A 14,939-nucleotide genomic window follows, 5' to 3' on the forward strand; every position below is an offset into this window, starting at 1 on the left:
ACCGCTGATAGAAGTCAATGGGCGCTTCACAGGGAAAAATTTGCGTTTTTATATGATACTCATTTTTTGTATTAAATTGATAATAAAAATTACTTTTTTCTTTATTATACTATTGTTGTTGTGTATATACATAAACTTAGGTGGGTCTTTATAAGCTGTAAAGTACAAATAAACTTTTAATTATTCCTTACATGTGTTCAGAGAGAGAGTGACACTATTGAAATTCTGCTACCTTACAGGCCCAGCGTTGCAATTTTACAACATCCTCCCCAAAAGTTACTAAAATGTCAAAATAAAAAAAAAAAAACACTGATTTAGGGATCACAAGCCTCCTATAACAACATGTGAACGTTCGAAAACATTTTTTTACGTTTTTTTCTATATTTGGGTCTCTGTGGGTTAATGCAGTAAAGATATCTTAAAAATAGGTAACAATAGAGCTAGAAAGACCTAATCAGAGATTTCTTTTGGATAGATTCAATGTAAGAGTTAAGATAAGGAACAGGACACAACTATCAGGCACTGGCAAAATTCAAACATGTATAAACAAGTTGCAAAATGAATACCAGAACACTGGATACAAGCATGTTTTCTTTGCTCAGTATTACATTAAATTACATTACATTAATGACTTCTATTCCGCCTGTACCTTGCAGTTCTAGGCGGATTACATCAAAAGATAACTGGACATTTCCAGGATGAGGGATACAATTAAAGACAATGGGCCTATTACATCAAGAAGATAGCTAGACGTTTCAGGAAGATGAATACAATTAAGAGCGTTAGGTCTGAAGCCATTTTGAAGGGAGGATAGTGAGAGGGGGAGAGAGGGGAAAAGAAAAAGGGGTTAGTAAATTTGGATGAATTTCTTAAATAGAAGGATTTTGATTTCTTTTCGGAAAGCTTTGATGTCAGTTGATGCTGTCAATAAGTTGGTGATTGAGGGGTCCAATTTAGCTGCATGTGTTGCTAGTAAGTTATCGTACATCTTTTTGCGCTTGGTTCCTTTAAAAGGGGGGTGGGAGAAAGGGGATTGGGTTCTCCTCTGTCTGGATGAGAGGTTCCTGTTTAGGTGGTTGTTTAGGTAGGCGGGTGCCGTTCCATTTAATGTTTTGAATAATATGCAGTAGAGTTTGAATTGGATGCGGGCTTGTATTGGAAGCCAGTGTGAATCTAGGAAGGCGTTGGTGATGTGATCAAATTTTCCAAGGGAATAGATCAGTCTGAGGGCAGTGTTTTGCACGGTCTGTAGTTGTTTTATTAAGTAGGTGGGACAAGGAAGGTAGAGGATATTGCAATAGTCCATTAGACTTAGGACTAGGGATTGGACTACGAGTCTGTAATGTTCTTTGTCAAAGAATTTTCTGATTTTGCGAAGGTTGCGCATGGTGAAGAATGCTTTTTGTGTGATTTTGTTGATTTGCAATTGAAGAGTGCAACGTCTGTCTAATGTTACTCCAAGGAGTTTGAGAGCGGGCTGTATGGGGTATTTGGTGGTTTTTATTTCTAGTTCGGTTGTAGAAGGGGTTTTGTCCTGTTCAAGCAGTAGGAATTTAGTCTTATCTGGGTTGAGCTTCAGTTTGTGTTCTGACATCCATTTTTCCACTGCTTCTAGAGTTTTTACCAGGTTATCTGTTGTAGTGGGGTTTTGTGAGTCAAAAGGGAGGAGTATGGTAATATCGTCTGCGTAGCTGAATGAGGTTACTTCGAATTTGTCTAACAGAGTGCCAAGGGAGGAAATGAAAAGATTGAAGAGTATGGGTGATAGTGGGGAGCCTTGAGGTACTCCGCAGGGATTTGTCCAGGACACCGATATGAGATCCTTTGCTTTTACTCTGTATGTTCTTGTTTTGAGGAATCCTTGGAACCAGTTGTATACTCCGCCTGAGATCCCTATAGCTTCTAATATCTGCAGAAGTATGGTGTGGTCAACCAGGTCAAATGCGGCAGAGAGGTCGAGTTGAATTATCAGCATCCTTCTTCCTTTGCTAAGGTGCTGTCGGGCTATATCTATAAGGGAAACTAGCAGCGTCTCGGTGCTTTGGTTGGATCTGAACCCTGATTGAGTTGGGTGGAGTAGGTTGTGGTCTTCAAGGTAGTTGGTGAGGTATTGGGCAACCAGACCTTCTATTAGTTTAATATATAATGGAATTGAGGCGATGGGTCGGTAGTTGGAGGGGGTGTCTATTGGTCCTTTGTGATCTTTCAGTATTGGGGTGATTATGATTTCTCCTAGGTCTTGTGGGAATTGGCCTTCCGTAAGTGTTGTTTGGATCCAGTGTAAGAGGCAAGCTTTAAATAAGGGGGGAGGCATTTGTTAGTAAATATGAGGGGCAATTGTTCAGGTCACATGATGATCGACTATATTTTCTATAGAGTCGGTTCATGTCCAACCATTGCACCTTTGTAAAGTTGGACCAGTGCCTGTCTGCTGCAGTGGCTTCATCTGTTGTAGGGTTTATTATGATCTCATCTAGGAGGGTCGGTGAGTTGTTGAAGGAGGCTCTGATGGAGGCGATCTTGTTCTTGAAGTGGTTCGCTAGTTGGGTGGCCGTTGGAGGGTGGGTTCCTTGAGTGGCTAGGAATGGCTGAGTGTCGGTGAGGTTCTTCACAAGTTGGAAGAGTTTCTTTGTGTCTATGGATTCTGTACCGATTAGTTTGGAGTAATAAGCTCTTCGTTTTTCCTTGAGTTTGACCTTGTATTGTTTTATTAGGTTTCTCCAGGCTACTTTGTTTAGTTCTTGGTTCTTCTTTTGCCATACTCTTTCGAGTTGTCTGCAGTGTCTTTTTAGTTGGAGTAGTTCTGTGTCGAACCATTTATCTGAAGGTCTGCAGCGTTTGTGTTTTGTTTTTTCTGGGGCAAGTCCATTCAGGGTCGTTTCGCTTAGGGAGCGCCACTGGTGAATGAATGCATTGTGGTCTAGTGAGGTGATTGAGGGGTCTACTGTGGTCCAGAATGTAGACTGGTCTATTTTTGGTCGGATTTTGAAGGCGGTTTTGTGGGCTTTGTGATTGCTTGTGCTTTGTGTCCAGTTGATGTTGAAGGTGAATTTGAGGTGGTCTGACCAGAGGGAAGGGTGCCAGGCCCCGTTGGAGATATGAATGTCAGGTGTGTGGGGGTGTTGGGACATGTAAGCTGCAATATCGAGTTGGTGTCCTTTTTCGTGTGTGGGTTGAGGATACAGAATTTGGTAGGAAAGTGCATGGAGGTATGAGATTATACCTTCAGCTTTGTTGGGAGGATTTGTCTTCTAGGTGGAGATTTATGTCGCCGAGGAGCTAGTTGTGGGTAGAGGTTAGTGAATTCCGGAAGATGAAATCTTCAAGATCGTGTTTTGTGGCGTTCCATTTTCCTGGAGCTATGTAGCACAGGATGCAAGTTAGGGTGTCTTTGAGTGAGATACTGGAGAGTTGGCAGGCCAGCAGGTCTGATTGGGGGGTGGAGTGTTTGTCTAGGACTGTAATGGTAAGGTTGTTTTTTACTAGGATGGCCAGACCGCCCCCTCGTTTTTTTTCACGGCAGACTAATTCAAGTTTGTATCCCTTGGGGCAGAATTCTGTAATGCTTGGGTTTGAGTCAGAGGTTAGCCAGGTTTTGGATAGGAAAAGGCAGCCTAACTGTTCTTTAACTATCCAGTCTTTTATTAGGTCTGCCTTTGGGCTGATTGATCTTATGTTCATGTACGCACAAGGGATTGAGATTTGATTTTTGTGGGTTTTGGGAATAAGCTGTGGGCGAAGGAGGTTCTTGGGTGTATGTAGGAGTTTGCGACCTGATTTCTTTGTGTAGGGGGGAGGATTTCGTCCCCATGTGGGTGGGATGCTTTCTTGTGTGGTTGTTGTGTATTCTATTAGATTTCTTGTCAAGTGAGGTTTGACAAGTATGACAAAAATGTTGTATCTGCAAGGGTGTGTGAGTGAATGCTAAGCATCATTGACTGGCATGTGCTTAAATGAGTCCAGGGTAAATGCACTAATGAGTGAGGTCTCAATGCTCTAAACCCACAAGCCAATGGCGGCCTGCGGAGCCTGCACATAATGTCATCAACTCCATCAGGATCTAGCATGTTTTCCCAACATTGCAGTCCTGCACTCTATGGGCCATGGGCAGCATGATTGAAGTAAACATGTTGCCTTGGTAGTTCTGGAAGCTTTCTGTTTGCTATAGCTTCCTGATCCTGCTTTAGGAAACTATAGCAGAGGAAAGCTTCCGGAGCTGCTGAAAGCAGCATGTTTACTTCATTCATGCTGCCCAAGGCCCAAAGAGTGCAGGACTGCAGTGTCGGAAAAAAAAGTGATGGATCCCAGTGGGGAGAGGGGAAGAAGATGCCAGACCTCTGTGGGAAGAAAGATGGAGAGGAAAGGGGAAGAAGATACCAGACTTCTGTGTGGAGAAAGATGGGGAGGAAAGAGGAAGAAGATGCCAGACTTCTGTAGGAAGAAAGATGGGGAGGAAAGAGGAGAAGATGTCAGACTTCTGTGGGAAGAAAGATGGGGAGGAAAGAGGAAGAAGATTCCAGACTTCTGTGGGAAGAAAGATGGAGGAAAGAGGAAGAAGATGCCAAACCTCTATGGGAAGAAAGAAAAATGGGGAGGAAAGGGGAAGAAGATGTGAGACCTCCTTTGGAAGAAATATGGGGAGTAAAGGAGATGGTGCACATGGGTGGAGAGAAGGGGAAGATTTGGAAAAATAGACAAGATGCAAAGAAAGCAGAAAATGGAAGTAAGTTGAATGATGTGGATATAATTAAATCAATGATCAGAAACAATGTCAAAACATAGAATTTCATTTCTGCAAATTGGCACTTTACAAAATAAGATAACACTCTTTTCGGCTACAGTGGCAAAATAATGCTCATAATTTAAGAAGTTGGTTGGTTGGACTGAGAACTTTTCAGCACCTATTGTAATGTCAAAGATAGATGTAGGGCAGAAAATGGAAAGAAAAACAGCAAATGAATAAGAAAGTCCTTAAAATAGTTAAGAGCACAGACAGAAGAAAGTGCATCCAGAGCCTGAGAAAAGATGATTAGAAAAATAAAAATCACCAGAAAAAAAAGGTTGGAATATTTTTATTTTTTTTCATTTCAGTGATTGAAATATGTCAGTTTTGAGAATTGACATCTGCTGTCTATATTTCACACTGTTCGGGAAGAAATACATTATAAAATATTAAAATTAAATGTACAGAAAACTAAGGTGATGTGCTTTGTTCAATCATCTGAAAATGATTTTCCTCACAAAATTGACCTGCTGGATACTACTGTTGTAATATTTAGGAAGGTGAAACATTTAGGAGTGTTGGTAGATTTCTGCTTGACTTTTAGGGGGCAGGTATGTGCAGTGGAAAAAAAAAATTAAGTTGCGTCTGTTGAGTAGTTTGCAATCGTATTTATTAGGTACCATGTTTAAAACCGTTTTGCAGAGCGTGGTGTTACCATATCTTGACTACGGTAACCTAGTATTTTTGGGGTATACCTGTATCTGCATTGTGTGTATTGCAGGTTGTTCAGAACTCAATTGCCCAAACTTTGTTTTGATTGCAAAAGCATGTTTGAAATTGGAATATCAAATTCATTACAAATTATTAGTTATGGTGTACCTTTGCATTTATAGTCAGGCATCAAGATATTTGATGAATAGAATCCTGTCATATGAACCACAGCGTGCATTGTGCTCAGTGACCCACACTGACTTACACATTCCACCAGTAAGGCAATTGTGGCTGACAATGTCCAGAGTCAGTATGTTTTCTTGTGTGGGTCCCCAAGAGTGGAATAAGCTCCCAAGATGCATACGACAGCATTCAAAATTGGCTGATTTCAAGAAAATGTTGAAAAAACATCTTTTCTGTAGGATGAAATATGGGACTTGAATTGGGATGCTTTATGGGGGGAGGAGGGGGGGAGGTGCTGATAGCCCTGTAGTGATTTTATATAGTATGATATTTTTGTGATGTTTTATGATGGTTGATATTGTTGTCCCAAATGTGATTTTGTTTATGTTTGTACTTTGCTTTGACCCGCGTTGGGTCTCTGGTGCAGACTCCATACAGAGTCTGGCATTTTAGGGTTTTATTTGCGTATAATAGGACTTTTAGTTTATGGTCCTATATTTGCATAGGGTTCATTGTGTGACCAAGGCCAGGTGTTCTGGTATTAATGAATGTCAAAAAGTGCTATTGGCATTATATGGCTCCAAACAGGAAAATATTTGTTGGCTCTCTTTCAGCCCTTTTGGACCCAAAACAGCTCTCACTTAAAAATTAACAAAGACCACTGCTCTAAACTTACCGTGCCTTTAAAGTTCATTGCTAAACCAGTTCTAATCAGTTTAACATAGTGTTTCTCAACTCAGTCACAACCCATCTAGAACAGATCATTACCTCCTGGCAGCACCTCTCCACTTCAATCCTCGACAACTAAATTCCAATTAAACACAAAGGAACTGTGATCCCAAAGGATGCAAGCACGAAGATTAGAACGGGCATGGAAGAAGAATCACAGAAAAGACCATTACAGCAACTGGTGAAAGGAGATGAAACAATACAAGCTAGTAGTAGCTGAAACCAAAAGAATGCACTATGACATGCTGATTAGCCAGTTGGAAAACTCAGCCAAAAGTCTTTTCAAGGTCTTTACAACACTGATATCCACCGAAGCTATAACCACAAACCAGTCCACTCAATGCCAAGATGAGGATGACCTTGTTCATTTCCAGAAACCTTTACTCATACATTAGAAGACTGCACCAAATCGAAGTTGAAGATAGGACAGGAATCGGATGGGATTAGTCAAAGTCAAACCATCAGAAATTGCTAGCCTACTAAAGAGATTCACGAAGAAGTGCTGCCATCTTTACCTGTGTCCAGCTAACCTATTATACCATGCACCTACCAAATTTATATACTGGCTGAACGAACTAATCAACCTATGCTTGGCAGAAGGGATCTATCCCTCAGCACTATCAGCCATCTCTCTGATACCCATCCTCAAGGTCACAGAACTAGACCCAAGCAAGACAGAAAACTGCAGGCCAATAGCTAGAATACCATGGCCATGGCCAGCTAAGCTGATAGAATTCTGCTTCAGTGCACAGCTATTCAAATTCCTCAATCAGGCAGATGGCTTCCATGACTCCCAACAGGGTTTCAGACCATGCCACAGGACTGATTCACTTCTCAAACATTTAAATACCTTTATAATATAAATGTACATGAGTCAAGTCTCTTTCATTTGAGAGGAAACTCTGCAATGAGAGAGCATAGGATGAAGTTAAGAGGTGATAGGCTGTGGCGTAATCTGAGGAAATACTTTTTTACAGAAAGGGTGGTAGATACATGGAACAGTCTCCCAGAAGAGATGGTGGAAACAGAGACTGTGTCTGAATTCAAGAGGGCCTGGGATAGAGAAAGAGATAACGGTTACTGCGGATAGGCAGACTAGATGTGCCATTTGGCCTTTATCTGCCATCATGTTTCTATGTTTATATATTTCTAACTAACCTCTAAGGTGAAGTACTGCCTGGGTAGCCATCCAAATTCCTCAATCAGGTAGATGGCTTCCACAACTCTCAACAGGGTTTCAGACCACGCCACAGCACTGAAACTAACCTCTAAGGTGAAGTACTACCTGAGCAAGGGCAAGCAAGAAGTCCTTGGTTTGGCAGCCAGAATCCCCTACCACACCAGGCCATCACCCTGACCACGGGAGAGTGGATAACCATAAATAGATCATCAATGGTACTTGGAGTAATACTCGACTCAAAACTGACCATGAGAGACAAAGTCAACGAGCTGGTCAAGAAGGTCTTGTTTAGATTAAAGAAGCTGAGGACAATTAGAACAGCATGACCAATTTCTGGACAGTGGCCCAGGTAGTCCTCCTCCCCTAGTTAGGCTACTGTAGCTCTTTCTACTGTTGTATCATAAGAACATAAATATAGCCTTACTGGGTCAGACCAATGGTCCTCTAGCTCAGCATCCTATCTCCACGGAGGCTGATCCAAGTAACAAGTACCTGGCAAAAACTCAAATAGTAGCAGCATTCCATGCCACCGATCAAGGGCAAGCAGTGGTTTACCCCATGTCTGTCTCAACAGCAGACTATGGACTGCTAAAGATCTTTGATGCCTCATGAAACATTTCACTGATGTATTTCTCATTCTCACACATGCTTCTCAACTTTGCCACCTTCTCTCTCAATTCCTCTTCTTCTTTCATAAGAGATTCAAGCTGCAGAGACAGTTCCAACATGGAACCAACCCCTCTATTTGGATAATATATTGTGTACTATCACGAGATGCAAGTGCAAATGAATTGGCTAATGGGTCAATTAGTGCCAATAATTAGTTGCTAACAATTATTGGAATTATTTGGTAACAATTTAGATTTTCTTGTGCATCTTGCTATGCACTATTTTATAAAGATTCATGCCCAAATCTTAAAGTATGCAACTCAAAAGGGGACACGACCATGGGAGGGGCATAGGCAGGACAAGAGTGTTGACTAAAGATGCACACAGTATTACTAAATACTGGAGATCCACATCTAACTTATGCACCTGGATTTATACCAGATTTCAATTGGTGTAAATCCTCGCTCTCAAAGTCTGATGTGAAAATCAGCTGTAAGCGCTAGTCTATAAATAGCAAGCAACCTAACATACCTGGAAGGCCTGTTGCTCACTGGTAGAGCTGCTTCCTCTGCACCTAGAGGTTATGAGATCAAACCCCAGTGCTGCTGCGTGTGACTTAATCCTCCAGTGCCCACCACTTTGAATGCCAAAGCCACAAAAAGTTTCAAGTTTTATTGTGGCTTGATATACCACTTTAATTTCCAAAGCGGTTTACATCATACAATTTTTAAAAGAAATAATTTAAAAAATCATTGACTAGACATGGTACAAGAGGGAAAAAGGGTCATTTCATAAATAATGCACAGGTTGGCAACATTTGGGAGTGGATGATGCAATTGCAATAAACCTTATTTCACTTTCACTTCAGTGACGTGTGCTTAGGAGCTCTGTAATATACTTAGTGTGGCTGTGACAAGTGTGGGAAATGGAGGCTGCAGGTATCTCAAGTACTGTGTCTGTTGAGGATCAGAGGTCGTACATTAAGATTGAAACTCTATGTAGCAAAAACCCGACAGAAATCTACAGTGTGTTACGTGAAGTTTGTGATGAGTTAACAGTGGACCATAGTACAGTTTCTCGGTGGGCAACTCGTTTTTGGAGAGGAAGGCGAAGAAAGCAAACAGAATGTTGGGCATGATAAAGAAGGAGATCACGAGTAGATCGGCGGACGTTATAATGCTGCTTTACAGAGCAATGGTCAGACCACACTTGGAGTAATGTGTCCAACACTGGTCTCCTTACCTAAAAAAGGATATAGCCCTGCTGGAAAGGGTGCAGAGGCGAGCCACGAAACTAGTAAAAGGTATGGAAAATTTGAGCTACAAAGAACGACTAGGAAGACTGGGACTGTTCACCCTCGAGAAGAGGAGACTGCGAGGGGATATGATTGAGACTTTTAAAATACTGAAAGGATTCGACAAAATAGAGCAAGAATCATCGTTGTTCACATTGTCAAATGTGAAACGGACAAGAGGTCATGGACTAAAGCTGAGGGGCAGCAGGCTCAGGACAAATGTCAGGAAGTTCTGTTTCACACAGTGCTTGGAATGCTCTCCCGGAGGAGGTGGTGACGGAGACTACCATTCTGGGTTTCAAGTGTAAGTTGGATGTATACCTCCTTGCAAAACATATTGATGGATACGGGTAACCAGGGTCTCCATCTGGGAGCACCTGGCTTGGGCTCCGCGTGTGCGGGTCGCCGGAATAGATGGACCTAGGGTCTGATCCGGCGTAGGCATTTCTTATGTTATGTTCTTATGAAACTCGTGGCTGATACTCTTGAACAAGATCATCGTGCGACATGTGAGGAACTTTCTAAAACCACAGAGATTCTACCGACATCATTATACCAAATTCTGACAAATGATTTAAAAAAGAGAAAAATTTCTGAGCGATGGGTCTCCCACTTCTTGACTGCTGAACAGCAGTAGTGACGCCTGGACAATGCAACTGTGCTGAAACAAAGATTCGACATTGAAGGTCAGGCATTCTTGAATAGCATTGTTGCTATTGATGAAACGTGGGTCAGAGACTTTCAGCCAGAGCTGAAATCACAGTCCAATGAGTGGAGAGCTCCATCTTCCCCATGACCAAAAAAATTTTGATGAGCTTAATCAAAAGTCAAACAAATGATGATTTTTGCTTATGATCATGAAGGCATCATCATCACAAAGTTCCATGTGGAAGAAGTGTCACAGCAGTGTATTATCGTGATTTTTTTGCAAAAAATGTGCAGAAAAATGCACAAAACTCAACCTCAGTTGCTCTTGGCTGGGCCACTCATTCTTCACGACACTCATTCTTCACATAGGGAATGTCGTCATTGAAAAACTACGCAAATATGGCTGGGAGGTGTTACCTCATGCTCTCTACAGACCAGAAACGAGTCCCCCAGACTTCGACCTTTTTCCAAAATTGAAACAACCTATGCATGGACATCATTTTGCATCTCTGGCAGATCTTTCTTCTGCCTTTACTTGAAACTTGAATAATGAAGCTTTCCGGATGTTGGGACTCAGTCATTGCAAAGCAGAAAGACTATATTGAAGGATTGTAAAGAAATACTTGAAAAAAAAAAACCAAAACATGTAAATAAAAAAGAAATAGTGTGCATTGTTTATGAAATGACCCTCGTAAAATGAGATGGTAGAGAAAAAAATGTTAGGGAGAAAGGGGTTGACTGGGATAAATCCTTTGTTTAAATCTCATATGTGTCTTTAAAGAGAAAGGTTTTCAGGTTGGACTTGAAATTGTTAAAATTAGTTTCCTGTCTGAGGGTCATGAGGAGGGAGTTCCATAATGTGGGTGCAATTACTGAATAGATGGTTTTACGTGTTGTGTCATAGAATAACTGTAGTTAAAAGGCCTATAGATCAAAGATCAGCCTTCGGGCTAGTGCTGCTGAATATCTTTAGTTTGCACCTAGGTCAAAACTGTGTACTTTGTGAGTGGTGCACGGTGGAATTGGCACTTATTTGGTTAAGTGCTTTCATTGCTTAAGTGAATAAGGTAACTGCAAACAAAGAACCACATTAAACACAGCCCTTTATGTGGTTCACTTAACCAAATAAGTGTCAGCTGCGTATGCCCGGATATTCAATGCTGATGTCCAGGGATAATGCTAATGGTGAGCAAAATCTGCAGATTGCCGCTGACTAAATATTTATCTCTAAACTCTTAAATTTAGGAGGAGAAAAAGTGACTGATGCTAGGGGCAGCTTTAAGGTAGAGAAAAGAAGTTAAGAATTTAGCACTGATTTTCAATACTAGACTCATAAATTAGTCTAGTCTATATTTTCAGTCGAAAACCAATGCTGGAAGCTGAGGGGCCCTATGTTGGGCAGATGTGACACAGTGACTGCGCAGGAGAAGGCAATGGCAAACCACTCTTGTATTCTGCCGTGAAACATCACAGGGTGACTTCTTCACTGTGTGTTGCCAGGGGTCGGAAGCCGAATTGGTGGCATAATCCATCCATCCATATTTTCAGTTGTCACTTAAATGGAAAACATTGCCATCTGAAACCAACTCCTCAACTTAACCACTGTTCCCTCCAACTGCACTGTTGCTTGTGTATGTATGTGTGTGTGTGTGTGGTGTGAGTTATTTTGATATTGTGTTTTTCTTTGCTAGAGACAGGTTTCCTGGAGGGCTGCAGAGCTTGCCTGTTCCTCAGTATTGAAAATGTGATAGTGAAACAGCGCCACCCACTGACAGGACTATAGGTGGAGGACTCCTGCTCAGCATAGAGGAAACAGTGAACTTACCCATTAGAGTTTTCTCAGTATGTTAAGTTTCTTCAGAAACTACTCTATACAAACAGTAAACATAATTCCCATAGTGGTGTCACAGATCTGATGAAAACACTCATTTTTGAAAAAAAACCCCAAACATTATGAATGAGAAGCAAAGTGAGCAATTGAAAAAGAAATCCAGTCCACAATTGTGAATTGTGTGTAGTTAATAAATATTTATGAATAACATTTAACAGCTGCCATCTGGAAAATGTTTGTATACAAAGTTGTTATGTCCATTGTGACCATTTACAATGTTTCATCAACATAAGTAATAGAAGACAAAATCTTTATCAAAGCTGTAAAATTCTTAATTTGAGATTGTCTATCTGATTCCAAAGGACATAAAAACTGGTCCACACAGAGTGACAACAGTTCCAGTACCAATTCTATTCTAATTACAATGGAACATTCAAGTCGATTAATAATGCATTTCTGAAGCCTTCAAGACCAGATAGAAACATGGAATAAGAATAACCAGATGTTTTCAGTATAAAAATGCATACTTCTTATTATTGATCAACCTCTTCAGAAGGCATACTGTGTGTATGTGTGTGTGTGTATGTATTTGTTTTGTTTTGAATCTTGGCTGAAATACAAGACTCCTCATCCAATTCCAATTTTTCAAAAGCTGCAATGTTAGTTTAGGCCTACTAAACTTAATATACTGCCTATCGCAATAACTTCCAGGCAGTTTACAACTCAATTAAAATATCTAACAAATTAAGGCCTTATTTTACTAAGCCACAGTAGAGGTTTCTACCACGGCCTGGGGCACTAAATACTCTGATGCTGATAGGAATTCTATGAGTGTTAGAGCATTTAGCTCTCCAGGCCGCAGTAGAAACCTCTACATGTTGCCTCTCTTTACAGTTGCCTTGAGTCTGTATAGGTTTGAGTGACGCACAAATAGAAGATTAGATTAGATTAGATAAATTCTCACCTTAGACTTATTTATAGTATACACCAGTGTCTCGCAAACTTTTTCGAGCTGGGGCACACTAAACCTAGTGTCCTGGCTCGAGACACCCGGAAGTGTGCTGACATTGGCGTGATAATATCATGCACATGCGTGACATCAGCACGTCAAAGTCAGTGCATGCGCAAAGGCCCTTCAAACGGGCCTTGCGCCAAGAGGAGAAAAGGGCCAGCAGAGAGGAGAGAAAAGCCGGCGAACAGAGAGACGAGCTGAAGAGAAGGGCTGGCAGAGAGAAGAGGTGCCGGTGTCGGGAGATTGCTTACAGGATGTGCCTCTCTTCGCGAGAGGCACATCCTGTAGACAATCAGCTGGCGCCGGCATCTCCTCCTCTTCCCCAGTGTACTGTGGCATACCTGAAATCTCAGGAGGCACACTGGTGTGCCGTGGCACACAGTTTCCGTGCATATTGCAAGGAAGAGTGGTTTGGGTGGGACTAGGTTGGGCTCCAATATATATGTGCATTCCCTACATGACTCCTAGGTCTGCAAGGCTCTGCCTCTGGATTACCCTTGCGCTACCTAGACAAAGTGATGGTGATCAGGGTGGATATTCTGCAAAACTCCCCAGTTAAGTGCCATTGAATAGTCCTTCACCAATGAACTTGATTTAACTTGGTAGGACCATCTCCTGCCTGGCTATATTGTTTTGAATATCTGGCCCGGTATAGTTAAAGAAATGTGCTCAAATCAAGTTCCTGATTTAAACCTTTAGGTTAAACATTATCCGAATCAAAAATGTATCTCGGTTCTTGTCTGGGTAGTTTTCTGTCAACATTTTCACATCTCCAGCTTGTATTGGCAACAGAAAGTGATTTAAATGCTATCTGGGGACACTCAGCAGCATTTAACAGGATAGTGATGCTGAATATCCCCTTTGACCACCAGTGTCAAAACTGGCTCATTTGTGAATTATTCAGGATTAGAGTTAGAACAGAGAAGAAACTTAGCCATGCTGTACAAAACATACCAGAAGGAGAGTAGGGCCAATAGGTTACATCCTTACTACAGGCTATATAGAAACTTAGGACATGGTTTCTTGACCTCACTGATAAGCCATGCATAGCACACTTCTGCTTCAACAAGACAGTCATTCACCATCTCTGCCAATGACTGGAGTCCCCTTCCACATCACCACTCACAGGGGCCAACCCATGCCTGTGTACCTCAAAATTACCTCTGCACTAGCCTTTATCAACACTGGCAGTTTCCAGACTGTCCTGGCAGCTGCTGCAGACCCTCAGCCAGTCAGCAATCACCCAGTGCATCACATACAATGACCCAATTCAGTGAAGCAGCCCATTTCATCACAAGCCACATTACCCCAAGATGTTAATATTGCATGGCCACAGGGGATGATGTCTACATCACTCAGTGGCCAAACACTATCATTTACTAAATTATGTCTACCATGTAGCATACTAAATTGAAATTCCCTAGTGGGAGTACTACACAAAATAATATCAATCCAATGGGAATTGTTGGGTTTACCATGTAGCATACTCATGATAAAAAGCCAGCCAACATGCACCATCCACTCCAGTAAGGAGTAGTATATTGCAAATGGGCATGATCTGAACTGAGAAAGCTCTGGATATATAGCAAGGCACATGTAATGATGGGAGGAAGAGAAGATATACATCATGCACATAAGCCATGTTTAAGACGTATGCCCTGTGCTGAATTTGGAATTATACTGCAATTGTCAGAAGTGTATGGCTAACCTCCTACCAGTAGTACCTAGGACATTAGCAACCAGTCGGGGGCTCAAATTATACTTTTAATCAGAATCAATGCGAACATCTCAAATCTGCTATGTTGATATACGTAGGCAGCATGACTGACAGCAAATGCATAACAGGGATCCCGGAGATGACACAGATCAGACTCCTTGTCCTTGTACATTCACTGATCATTTTGAAGTTGGATTACTGCAATTCACTCTATAATGGAGTCGCTCTAAAAGAAATCCACTTGGATGAACATTATCCAAATACGTCCAAGTGCTGATAATAAAAACGGGTTTTGGATGTAT

This window comes from Geotrypetes seraphini, chromosome 2 (genome assembly GCF_902459505.1).
Source record: "Geotrypetes seraphini chromosome 2, aGeoSer1.1, whole genome shotgun sequence".
NCBI lineage: Eukaryota > Metazoa > Chordata > Amphibia > Gymnophiona > Dermophiidae > Geotrypetes > Geotrypetes seraphini.